We start from the raw sequence: 13,492 nt of genomic DNA, 5'->3' as shown, positions 1-13,492 counted from the left end.
TTTTTTTCCCCTTTAAAAAAATTTGGAATTAAAAAAAAAAAAAAAAAAAAAAAAAAAATAAAATTTCAAAAAAAAAAAAAAAAAAAAAAAAACAGATTTTTGGAAATTCTGATTTTGAAGTTGATTGGTATTGACTGATGACTCATCTTAGGTGATGATTTGCTGGTTTTCGCAAATACTTTTCTGGGCAAACATCTTTTCACAGAATCCAAAGTGAATTTTGTTTAATTCTAGACTTTTTGCTTAGGAAATGGATCTCAGACAAATGACATATTTTTAACAGCTCTAGCCTATTATGCGTTAGCCAGAATATTATTATGAAAGCTTATGAACGCAGTGGCTGAAACGATGAGGATAATCAAATCTTTAACTGCTATGAATCTCTTTGTACTCCAGTTTGAAGTTTTAATTTACTTAATTTCTCTGCATGTTTATCACTCATAAACACATTTTTTCTGCTGCTGTAGCCTCAATTGTGTTATGTGACATGACAAACTGACAGAACTGCACCGTTGCATATTAGTATAATATATCAGTCTGCGTCCTGCTCCAATTCCCTCTGAATTTTGTTGCCGAATTGTCTGGACACACAATTATGTTATTATAAGGCCATTTTTTCTGCAGCCCTATAAAATGCACATTAACCCCTGAAAAACAAATGTAACACACACACACACACACACACACAAAAAAAAAACAGATAAAAACCCAGATAGTAGAACTTGACAATATGCTGTTTTGCAGTGTAACAGCTACTATGAAATCTTCAGGTCATGTGCACAAACGTGAAAGATTGCAAGGGAAAATGAACCTGGTAAATCACAATGTTGAAAGCAGTCCAGTTTATTTCTGACTCTTGAGGGTTTAATGTGTTGTTCTGCACTGGTGCACTCAGCTTGTGGGTTATTATTACCTGTTCAGAGGATGAAATGGAAGCTTGTGCTGACTCACATAGCGTCACACACGTATATAAAAGACTCGAAAAGCTTTCTGGTGTTGTATTTTCAGCCCGGACAAGGGCTGGCCTGTGTTAATGGCAGTAAAGTGCCAAGTCAGAATGCAAAAGTGGACTTTCTTTTCTCTTGCTGTAGCAGCATGGGACTCAAGAGGGAAGTTCCAGGAAAAGAGAATAAAAAAGGATTTCTCACTCTTCCTGCTGTTTCTCCATGGCAGCGTAAAGCAGTATACCAAGAACTGGTGATATTGTGTGACTCACAGAGCAGTGAGGTAGGTAAATGGGTTTTTAGTCAGTTACTTTTGAAAAGTAATTGCTTTTAATTAGAGAGGGGTTTCCTAAAATCCCCAAAAGTATGTCTTTACATTATTTAAGTTTTAGAGAAGGCTTATCACATTTCTCTTATCACTGCCTCTTCATCTCATCTCTCCTCTGACATCCTTTGTCCTCTGGACAAAGACATTTCATTTTATTTATTTAGCTCAGGTCAGATGTGGGAACAAAGATTAAAATCAAACCCTAGCTGTCAATGTTCAAGTAAAGAGATTAGATTATGAGTGCGTTTTGCTTCCTGATCAGTAGGCAGTAACAGCTGTTAGCTGCATGCCGTTCTTTTATGTTTACATTCACTATTCCAGAAAAAGTATAAGTGCAGGATAAGCAGTAAGTGTTGGATATCTCATTGAGAACTCTTCAGCCCATTATTTGAAAGTGGATGGCACAATTATAAAACTCCCAAGGCCAACACTAACGGGCCGTCAGAGAAACAGCGATGATTACCATGGTAGGAGGAGCAGTGGAGACTCACAACGTTGGTGTAAAAATATATTAACGGCATAAAAAGAACAAAAATCTGGTCTTTATAGAACAGTGGTAAGAAAGCGAAAGTTACAAGAAGATTGTGTTCGCAGATTGTCTCAATCCTGTAAAATATACTCTGGTTATTTTGAGACTATGTGCCGAACGTTGTGTGGTGGAATCATAAATCTGGAATTCAAGCTGAATAGACCATCTCTCTAATAAAATGTGGAGGTGGCAGTATAATGTGGGGATTCTTTTAGAGACGTTGGAAGATGAATGTAGCTAAATACTGAAATATGGAAGAAAACCTACTAGAAACAGTCAAAGACTTGAGACAGGAATGGAGATTCTCTTTCTAGCAACCCCAAACATGCAGCCAGTGATACAGTAGAATCATTGAGATCCAAGCACGTTTTAGGATGGCATAGTCAAAGTCTAGACGTAACTTGTACTGTATTTTTTTCTTTCTCCCATCCAAACTAACCATACTTGAACAATTTACAAAGACGAAAATGGTACAATTTCAGTCTCTGCATGAGCTAAGCTGGTGGAGACATACCCCAAACTCCTTGCAGCAAGACGCTTCCATTTTGTACAGTATCAGCTCAGGGGGGCTGAATACAAATGAACACCAGGCTTTTTGTGAACCTCAACTTCACCTTTTTTATGTAACCGGTTACAACTGTGATGCTGAGGCTGTAGGGTATGCTTTGACTTTCAGCTGCAAAAATCTGAACTGGAGAGCCATTTCTTTTGTTACCTTGACGCAGAAACTCTGATACCTCAGTTTTATCTCCCCTTCATCACCTGACACTGCCATCACCGTGAAAAATACAAGCTGCAGCGCATGCTGGTTTGACTTTCCACTTCTCTCCTAGTACCTGCTGAACAACGCGCCGTTTTCTCCTCCATGAGCTCGAGAGACCGTGACGAGAGTGCAACTACTAAGACGTGCAGGAAAGTGTTATGCAATTTACCCCCATCTGAGTCAACCGACCCGCCCCCCTGCTCCGTATGCAGAGGCTGCAGCTCTTGATCTAGTCCGTGTTGTTTGGTAATTACACAGCTGGGTATTACTGCACTGCTATAGAGCCAAAGGGGAGATGATGCTGAAACGCCACAGTTGTGGGGTTGGGTGAGGTGTTCCCCTGATGCCTTCAGGCTGTCGCGCGTTTACGTTGAAGAAGAAATACTGGAGAATGCTCCCAAAATTGTTAAATCTAATGCAGAATTGTGTTGATGTGGAGATTATGTGTGAAGGAGAAGGGGTGGATGAGTCTCAGGCTGTGAACAGAAGGGGGAGGAGAGTAACTTGTGTGTGTGTGCTACGAGTCAAACTAGAGGCTCAGGGGCTGGCAGACAAAAGTGGGAGAGGGGAGGGAAAAACGAGGTGGAGGAGGAGGAGGCAGAGGAGGAGGCAGAGGCGGTGCTACGGCAGACAGCAGGGAAGGAAAGCTGAGAAGAGGAACACTGAAGTGGAGTGAGACGAGAGAGTCCTGGAGGATAAGGAGGCTTCCATTTGAAAGTCCTCGTGTCAGGATATGAGGTCCTGGATCGGTGCATCAGAAGAAAAGTGGAATGTTGTGGTGACAAGGCAGGATACAGGACAGTGAGAAGAAAAGGACGTTGAGGAAAGGAATCTCAGCTGACAGAGATATTTTTACTTTTCTTTTATTGCAAGGAAAGAAAAGAAAAACAAAGATCAGCAGCAGCAATGCAGGACTCTCACTGGGGTGTGTATTGCTGCATTTATCTGCATATGGGTACATGAGTTTTGTTTTTTTGTTGTTTTTTTTTCTCCAAACCTTTAGTCCCCTGTGTTCCTGTTTAGCTTGGCTTGCAGAGTTGCTTGAGGGAAAACTTTGCATTCAGGGAAGGTGATGTGGAAACTACATTAATGGGATGAGTAACGGAAAGAAACGTTGCTCAGCACTTCTAGTTGCACAGATTTGACTAGATTTCTTTCTTTCTTTCTTTTTTTTTAATTTGTGATGACTCCTAAAATAGTTGAAATTAAAGTTTTAAAGTAGCAGGATGCTTCACATTTAGCTTTTCTTTTGAAGTTAGCTGCTCTGTGTAATCTAAAAATAGAAAGATGGAGCAGAGAACTCAGAGTCTGGATTTGTCCAGGTGGATCATGAATTTTTGGTGTGTTGACCCAGATGCTGTTACCCCCGGTCCTCTGTAAGTTGGGTTTTTCGAAGAAGTTGGGGTGCTGATTTGAAATTTCAGCCTTTAGAAAAAGCTGTTCTTCTCACGGGACAGTTGGCCTGAAGGAGGGGGAAACCACTCTGGACTCACTCTGGAGATAAAGGAGAGAGAAATGCTATACACCGGGGATCAAACACACAGCTACGCTTTACCTCTTAAGTTGTGACCCGTTAAATTTATCTTTCTGATGTTGACAAAGCATCGGAAGACAGTGGCTGCTGCTGTTTCTCATGTTTTCCCTCCGTTCTTAATTACAAGTCTTGGTATAAGCTTGGTGGCTGCACGCTCTGGTTTCTCATCAGGTTTGCTCTGACCTGAAAGTGATGCGTCAGCAGATGTTTATAGACAAGAGCTTTTTTTGGTGTCTCTCTCTGTAGTGACTGCTGAAAGTTTCATTTAAGACAAAGCAAGGGAGGGGTTTAATTACCCAGACTGGGTTTTGGCACAGATTGCAGCAGTGGCGTTTCACTCTATAAATGTTCGAACGTTGACATGAAGATCAAGTATGAGGCGTGAAGTGAAGGGGAGTGAGAGTGAGAGTGGAGACGTGGATCACGGCTTACCTCATCTCCTCTTAACAGGAGAAATGAGGTAAATGTGTGTCACATGTTGCAGGTTACAACCTTTTCCAGACGTGTTGACTCATGTTCGCCGTGTTTGCATCCCGTGTGCACATGCTCACTTTGCTAAGCATGTAGCTTAAAATGAGAAATGACGTCAAATTGTTTGGCTTTCTTGCCTCCTTTTGGTTAATACTCCTTAATGTGCACTGTGGTCAGGGTGAGGTTTACATTGCTCTCTCTATTTTGCATCCAGTGTTTTGTTAACAGTTTGTTGTGGAAAAATGTGACCCAATTTTTGACTATTTTAACATTTGTTTAAGAATTGTGATGTAAGAAGCTAAAGGAACAGCATCTGAAATATTTCTGTCCAGACTTTATGCTGTGAGCAATCAATAATTATTCAGGCTGGTATCAGAGGCAATGTCTGAATGAGAAATATAATTTTTGAACTAAATCAAAAGTATTATGGAGGAGACAGTCCATAATGTCTATTCCATTATGGAGTTACTAACTTAGTAACTTAGCAACTTTACTAAGTTAGCAACTTAGTAAAGTTACTAAGACATAAAGTCTTTAGTAACTTTTATTAGGAATTAACATGGTTAGACTGGCTAGCATTGCTAAAACAGACCCCATATATAATCCCTGGAGAATAACCTAACATACTGAGGTTGAAAGGTTCAGTAAGGTAACAATAACTTTTGCTGTAATCTCTTCAGCCTTCCTGTTACTTGCTGGAAGTTTTGCTTTCTCTCGCTCTCATGCAGCCTAAATAAATTGCAGATTTGCTTTGACATGTTGTACGTTATAAAGATTGTAATAAAATAGTTGCTTATATATGTAATATTGAGTTATCTCCCCACATGAACAACTTTCACTTATAGATGTTTTTTTTGGATCTGGAACCGGATCTGGTAGTCTTGCTCTCTCGCTGTCTTGAAACTGGAACGATGTTTCAACATGTCATAAAAACTGTTTCCTTTTTAAACACCTTAGTACAGATTTTGTGCTTCCTCTGACTTCAGTTTTATAAACTTCACTGATACTGAAAATTGCTGACAGTGTAGACAGTTACTGAATGAGGAATACTTCATTTTCTTTGTTTAGTAACTACTTAAGCCTATTAGGGCATAGGTATGGTGCTTTCACTAATAAGGAAAAAGACAAAAAACATGGACTTTCTGATCAGGAAAGACATGTCAATCTGATGCCCCATTTACACAGAACATATTTTCAGTGACCCTGTAATATTTTAAGTGTCTCCAGGGACGTTACAAGCAATGCATCTTCATACTAATTATAACGAATCAAATAAAATGAACCTGCTTTCCGACTCCGTCCTTTGTTTTCCAGTAATTCCCCTAAACTCGGTTCATAGTTTATGTAAAACGTTTATTTGAGGCGCATAAGAAGCGCTGATCGTGTGCGACAGAAACACTGGAAGATTGAGTCGTCAGAGGATTAGAAGTTGGTCTGGTTCAGTTTGCTGAACGGGTATTTTCTGTGCCAATGTGCCTTCACGCCATCTTTCCCAAGCTTACAGCGCGCGGACAGTATGTCTGAATACATCTGCACATGTGCAACTTTGCAATGTCAGTTATTTTCTCTGAGGAGTGGATGTGAATTATACATCCAGGCTGGCACAGTTATGGTGTGGTTTTGCTGCTTATGTAATAGCTGCTGTGGAAGTCATTTGCCTTTCTGTACTAAGCAGCACTTTGGTGTGCGTCTGCAGCATTGTGTGCGTTCTGATCCAACTCCGATAAGTGACTTCAAGTCGGACCTGCGGTGGCTTTTGTTAAATGTCGCCCCGACTTTGTTTCAAATCTCGTAGCCATTCTCCTTCTCACTTTCAAAAATCAGTGCTACATCTTCAGTCTGCCTGATTATGTTAATCAAAAAAAGTGGTTGCTTTCAGTTTCAGGAAAGCAGATCCTTTCTCTCTGCTCTGGCCTCTGCTAATGTGAAACAATAGCCTTCCTTTATTCGCTGAGCCTTTTGGGGGGAGGAAGGAAAGCTTAAGAGGGAAAACTGTATTCTTCACTCCTCTTTTAGGACAATGAGAAGTTAGAACCACTTTAGTGCTTGGATTTACTCCAACAAACCCCATGTTGGGACCACATTTACTCTGATAAGTAATCATACCTTCGCCCCTAGTTGGGTGCTAAATCAAAGCGATCCTTGCAAACAGTAGCCCATTGGCCACACTGATCTCTGTTTCTATGCCACTGGCATTCTTGGTATTTCCACTGTCCGTGGTTTCGACCACTGACCACTGCTGGATAATTTGGCTGGAAAGCCTCCTGGAAAATTCAACAATTGGAGCAGAACAGGAATGTCAGCCATGGTTCTCTTTTTCCCATAGCTGCATCATCAGTTCCTTCCAGTGCCAGCTGATATTGGAACCACAGAGAGCCGACTGATATATTTTCACGCATATTTTTGGTGCCAATTGAAATATGCTTATAAATTACTGTGCATGACAAAATGCTGATTAGCGACACGTCTTTTTGATCATAAACGTCCAAGGTGAACCGGATATCTTTTAAAAAATGTTGATGATCTAATATTCATAAAAACAATTTCATTTACTGACATCACAAATCACATCACATCTTCTGATCAAGATGTGATGTGATGTGTAATAGTTGTAAGATGAGTTGGAACTTTATTAAAGATAGCTACTGCAGCAATAAATTGTATTTTGCACTTTAGGCTCTTTGTACCAGTGCTGCACAAACGATTTTAGTCAATAGTATTTCTCACCCATTCAAATAATATGTATATTTTTTGTATTCTAATCATTTCAAAGCCCACAGGTGGATAAATTTCACCACCCAGGAATGTGGGGCCCTTGAACAGACATTTGTGAGAGAATGGGTCGCTCTCAGGGATCTAGTACATTTCAGCATGGTTCATTGATAGGAAGCCACTTGCACAATAATTCAAATCATTGGTAGAATTTCCTCGCTACCAAATATTTCTCAGTGATCTGTCAGTGGTTTCATAAGAAAGTGCGAGCATTTAGAAATGACAGTGGCTCAGCCAAAAGGTGATAAGCCACTTAAAATCACAGAGCTGGATCAATGGATGTTGATGCGCATTGTGCGCTGAAGTCAGCAATATTTTTGCAGGGTCAATAAGACCTTCAAGCTCCATGAGGCCAACAGATAATCTCTAGAACGAGGTGTAGAGAGCTTCAAGAGACGGGTGTCTGTGACCTAGCAGCTTTGTCCAAGCCTTACATCATCAGGTTTAAATGGATGTAGTGGTGGAAAGCACACCATCATTGGACTCTTTAGCAATGGAGTCATGTTTTCTGGAGTGATGAACTATGTGTCTGTGACTGACAATCCAATGTTCAAGTCTTGGTAGATGTAAAGTTTGGTGCAGAGGGGATAGTATTGTGCTGTTTCTCAGGCGTTGAGCTTATTTCCAGAGATAGCCACCCTTAATGGTTTAGCATACCAAGACATTTTGGACAAATTCATGATCCTGACTTTGTGGGAATAATTTAGCAATGATCCCTTCCTGTTTCTGTATGACCGTTTGGCATTGCATAATGTTTGAATGAATGAGTTTGATGGGAAAGAAATGAACTGGTCTGCGAACTCAAGACCTTGTTTGAGTGGGGGGAAGTGGGCTGTAAATTTTGTTGCTTGATGCTGATTTCTGCCCTTAGTGCGAAGTCACAGACAACAGCAACTGCAGAAAGTTTAAATAAAAGAACCAAAGGTGTTTGACCCAATAGAACGCCTTTGTGTTTAATTAAAGTGGAGACCATAAGCCGGGTATTTTCATCCAGTGGTTATCATGGTTTTGCATGCTTCTATGTTTGATTAACCATTGGGATCAAAATTCAAAGCTCACGCAGATCATAACTTGACTCAAACTTGACTTTATTTAATGAAATTTTAATTTGTCTGTATGATTGGATTGATTTGATTAGACTTTTCTCTACATAAATGACGTCAGTTTGTCTTATGAATGCCATGACACAATTGTTGTGAACTAGAAGTTTATAAATATACTGAATTAAATTAGAAAACTTTAAGCACAATGTGATTAGTTAATGTAGCCATCTGAACTTATGAAAATGCCAGTGTCATCAGAAAGGCTGATGATAGTACTTCAGCTCAAAAAAATGGTTTCCCAGGAACTGTGCGAAAAATGTAGATGATCAACCGAAGACTGATCCATCTCTCTGGTCATATTCCAGATCTTTACTGTATATTTTCCTTTTTATTCAGGAGTTTACTTTTAGATCCTTTTCATCCGCTGGAGATGTGTGTAAAGGAAAAACAGATTCGGGTCGGTCCATTCTCACTTTCAGATTGAAGCCAGATGCTTTGAGATGTTAGGGAACCAACCTGTCTGCTGTTACACAAAACACATTCATTCACCTATTCACTCCCACTTTTCCTTCCTTCCTTTTTCCATTCTTCATGTCTCGCTATCTCATTTCACCCCGTACATAAAAATTGTGGGCCTCCAGTGCCATGACAACGCTTCCAAACAGAGGGAAAGGCTCGAGTCTAGCAACAGCAAGTTGGTTGTAAAAGAAGAGATGCAAGGGAAAGAAAAAAAAAAACTAAAAAAAAAGAGGACCTGCTGCCAAATACCTCTGTATAAACTTCTTTGTAGAAAGCTAAGTTGTTTCATAACAACAAAAAAAGCAGCTTTTTTAAAATCATAGTTCTGTAGTAGTCAGGGCACAAACACATTTTGGTTCAAAGTTACAATGTCAACAATGCTATCCATGAGGAGCCCTCTGATGTGATTGGTTACACAAACGTAGTGCGACCTTAAAGCTGTCCTGTGTGGGGGTAGGTGAGAATGAGCGACCAAAGACAGTCATTGTGTTGGAATGGAGGCACAATATAACCTCAGGCCCTTTGGCAAAACTTTAAAAGAGCTCAGCGTTTTCAGTGGAGCTGGTTGTCTCAATGCGGTGCGGCTCTCTTGTGTCTGAAATCTGATGTTGGAGATTTTGTGAGTAGATGTGTCACAAATAAATGGGAGAATAAACAGGGTGTGGACACATCACCGTTCTGAGCTAATGTGTGTGTGTGTGTGTGTGTGTGTGTGTGTGTGTGTGCGTGTGCGTGTGTGTCGGTGTCTTGCTGCCAAGCTTCTATTGTGGATTCTTCTTTGTTTGCAGATGCCAAGCATTATTCCAGCTTCAGTTTACTGCTTAGGTTTTGCTGGGCTCAACTCTCACAATTGAACCTTTTTTTTTTTTTTTGCATTGATCTATATTAGTAAAAGTCAATCAGAAATTCTGCTGATATAAAACAACCTCTTCACTAAACATAAATGACTTTGTAGTCTTTAATTTTACTTTTAAGGGACTGTTCCTCCCCCCCCAAAAAAAACTGTGTAATGACCAGGTATTTTAGCCAAATAGCTGTGAACTGACCAATTACATCCTTTTTCATAGTTCAAGGATTTCTGATACTCTATTAACGAGTTAATTTTTTCCTAACTTCATAGTTACTTCAGTGGCAGTGTGTCACAGTTCAGGTATAAGCAGATGGAAATCTAGTCACATAGGGCTAAGAAGACAAGATGCCGAATGAATAAGGGGGTGAAAAACTAAAGGAGAGTGGCAGGAGAGGAGAAGGGCAGTAATCCATCTCAGGAAATGTGGAAGAGGACACATGACAAGTAAACAGGAAAGTAGGAAGGAAGTGGGAAACTCCTAAAATACGACTTAAGAAAAACATCACCTTTGCCACTGATTGAACTTCTGTGAAGATGATGTTCACATGTATTTAGGCATTTGTCTTCATTGGAAAGTGACCTAAAGCATCACTGCACCAGATGTAGATTTAGCAATAAAAAAATGTAATGAGCAGAAAACATTTTTACCCGATTAAATGTCATTTTCAACCACCAGATATTTTTTTTTTCTCTAAACAATGAGATGATGTCCTGCTGTTTCTTATTTCACGATTCAAATCTTGGCACGTTTAAAAACCTGTAAAATTAATTGTAGTTAGCGAACCATTGAATCGTTTCACATACCCAACTTTGTATGCCGAATTTGCCCAAACAGAATTTACTAATAAAGGCAGTCGAGACTGACAAATTCAAACAAGATAAACTGAAGATGTCAGAAAAATGCTTTGAGAACCTGAACAGTTGGTTCAGGCAGGCTGTGGGTCTCTGCCAGGGTTTTCTCATCAATCAAACACGTTCTCTCCGCTCTGAGCAAATACTTTTCAGTACTTATTAACTTGCACAGGTTAATTGTTCACTTGTATGTGAACAAATTTCAGTGTTTTCCAGCTCTGGATGAAAAGAAGAGAAATTTATATTTCCGAGCTTCTTTTTTTTCCATATTTTCTTGTTTCATCACAAACTGTGGTTTTTGCGTTTTCCATCTTTTAAAGCCTCTGCAACGACATTGACAGTAAATTTGTTATGAACCCTTTTTAAAAAAGTAATTTGGAAAAGCATCAAACTTTGAAATCAGTATTATGTGTTATCCCTGCCCTGCTTGCTGGTTCATTGTTGAATAAGACCCGTTCACATGAAGGGCCTCTGTCTTTATTATGCAACTCTTAAAACCACAATTATTATTTTTTTCTTCTGGTTAAAGGATCTAAAAGGGGAATAAATGAGGAAAAAAGACTTAGACAGTCTTTTTTCCTATTTAAGGAAAAGTAGGAAACCCTAACCCTACGTCAGATTACTCCTGAATCTGATGTAACATTTTCTCATATTGAGGAATTAGTACAACAGATGGTGTTTCTGTCCACATTTACTGTCTTAAGGTTCTCAAACTGGATTACAAATGCCTGATTTCTCCAAGCACTTGTTGTTGTGAAATCCCCTCAACCTCTCCATCAGTCACCCCCTTTCCACCTGCCTTTGTTTCATCACCTCTAAAATGCCTTTTATTTCCCCCACTTTTCTCTCCATTCTCACGTCTCCGACTCTGTCCAGAGCCCAGCAGAGTCTCCACTACAGCTCAGAGGTTGCGTGCGATTGCAAATGGGAGAATCCACTGCAGGGGAATAATACGCTTCCTCTTTTGGCATTTTAACAGACTTGTCATAACAGGATTATTTCCTCCCTGTCGCAGGACCTCCTTCTGCATCTTGTTAGAAAGGTACCTGGAAACTTATTATTCTGGCCCAGTTGATGCAAAGGATAAACTTGAGCACAGTATGATCTAGTGCAGTTTTAGTCTGTCAGTAAATGCAATGCATTAGGTTATACGTCTTATGGATTTAGATTTAAGTTCCCTGTGTTGGCCCCTGACAAATCAGTTTATTTCTAAATGCTTCAGTGTCAGAAAAATGTTCATGAAGAGGAAATTTTCTCTATATTTAGTGGTGATTAAAGCTTGTTTTTCCCTCTTCCCATCTTGTGCTGTTGACTGGAGAAGAAGATGCATCCGCGGAGGAACGAGTGATGGGAACATAAAGTATTTTCACTTTCTCAGAGGAATTTATCAACAAAGAAAGATGGAGGGGGGGGTGGGCTTCACTAACCTAAAGAAACAGCCCAGTGAGGAACATGAGAGGGGGATATTAGCCTTTGAGATTTGTTGCCGTAGTAGCCAGAACAATATTCCCTCCAGTGGAGGTCACGAGGTTGGGGAGGATGAAATCAAACCAGTTCCCTGCAACTCATCAGGAGGTCACAGGGTAACAGCTTGGGGGGGGGCATGGTTGATGGTTGCAGAGGGTTGTTAATTCTATTATCCTTGGCCAAGAGGTCCTTGTCAGGGCTTGAAGTGGAGAAGGAGAGCGAGGAGGAGGCAGCGGCTGCATAAAAGGTAACAGGAGGCTGTGAGCTCTGACTACATTGAAAGTGATCACATACCACAAATATCTTTATCTCCTTGACTCATGTGGACTCACAGAATCGGTGCCCTCCCTTAATTTGTGGTGCCGTCTTCATTTTTGAAACCTAGCATCAGCGCTCCTAAAATGCAACTTTTGTCACAGCAGTTATTTACTAACTTTAATTTTACTTGCCTGCTTGTAAGAAAATCTTAGCTCAGCGGTCTTGCAGATGCGTGTCCTTCCAGTCCTCCAGGGCAACAAACACTGATGATATAGAGTCTTCAGATGGAGAGCTCAGCCTGCTGCAGCTCTTTGTATTTATATTATCTGCTCGTGTTCCTGTCCCTAAAAATAGTTTCACTGAGGCTATTGTTGGTTTCTTCAAAGCTGTTTTGATGGGTGTGAGCAGTGTAACTGCGAGAAAAAAAAGTGACTGAAATTCAAAACTCGGTAAATTTAGATGAGTGCTTGCAGTTATAGATGAGGACTTTTAGAAAAATCAAAAACTGATGGTGGTATTGTGATTCACCCCACCGTCCCTGATCCGTGTTTCCAAACACATGCCCTGCACTTTAGCATCTTTAATGTGCCGTTAGCATTTTTAGTGTGGATGGCGTTTCAAAAACGGTCTCTCTCTTGAGAAAATCAGGTCCGACATTGTACGGCAACTTTGCTCTACTCCATTTTGCCTTCCTGTTATTTACTAAATGTTTTGCCCTTTCTTGTAGCCTTAATGAACCAGATATAATGTAAATAGTTTCCTTTAACATAACTTACGATGTTAACTCATACATAGCATCCTACTGATTTCATTTAGAATAAAGGCATTCAGTAAAACTTCAATTTAAGAGTTTCAGTTTTGCAAATGTCAAAACATAAAGGCCCAAAGAAGAGGGGTTTTCATTTTTGTCATATTCCTATAAATCCTTACCAAATATAGAAGTACTGAGAACAAATGTAAACTTTTGAATTTAAAATTAGGATCATCATTAAGCCTACTTTGCTACTTGTACTACGTGTAAAAGTCTTAATTTAAGGGCAGAAGAAATTTTAAAATAGAAACTCTAACATTTTGTTCTTGCTCAAGTGATTATATAGAGCACATGTGTCAAACTCAAGGCCCGCAGGTCACATGTGGCCCGCCATGTCATTTTATGTGGCCC

The 13,492-nt window shown here is 39.9% G+C and overlaps 1 protein-coding gene across 3 annotated transcripts in view; it reads left to right on the top strand.

The window, feature by feature from the left end:
• lzts2a (leucine zipper, putative tumor suppressor 2a) overlaps nt 1-13,492 on the top strand; it is a 48,868-nt gene that overhangs the window by 20,884 nt on the left and 14,492 nt on the right. Inside the window, exon 1 of one of the 3 annotated variants that reach the window (XM_015052297.1) lies at nt 3,191-3,489. The exons of the other annotated variants lie outside the window; for them this stretch is intronic. The gene's annotated coding sequence lies outside the window, so the exon portion shown is untranslated. Of the gene's footprint in view, nt 1-3,190; nt 3,490-13,492 lie in introns of those variants that run through there. 3 annotated transcript variants of the gene reach the window in all.

The sequence above is a fragment of the Poecilia latipinna genome, unplaced genomic scaffold (genome assembly GCF_001443285.1).
Source record: "Poecilia latipinna isolate Pla-1442-1.1 unplaced genomic scaffold, P_latipinna-1.0 Scaffold53, whole genome shotgun sequence".
Taxonomy (NCBI): Eukaryota; Metazoa; Chordata; class Actinopteri; order Cyprinodontiformes; family Poeciliidae; genus Poecilia; species Poecilia latipinna.
This window is presented reverse-complemented; position numbering and strand designations above follow the sequence as displayed.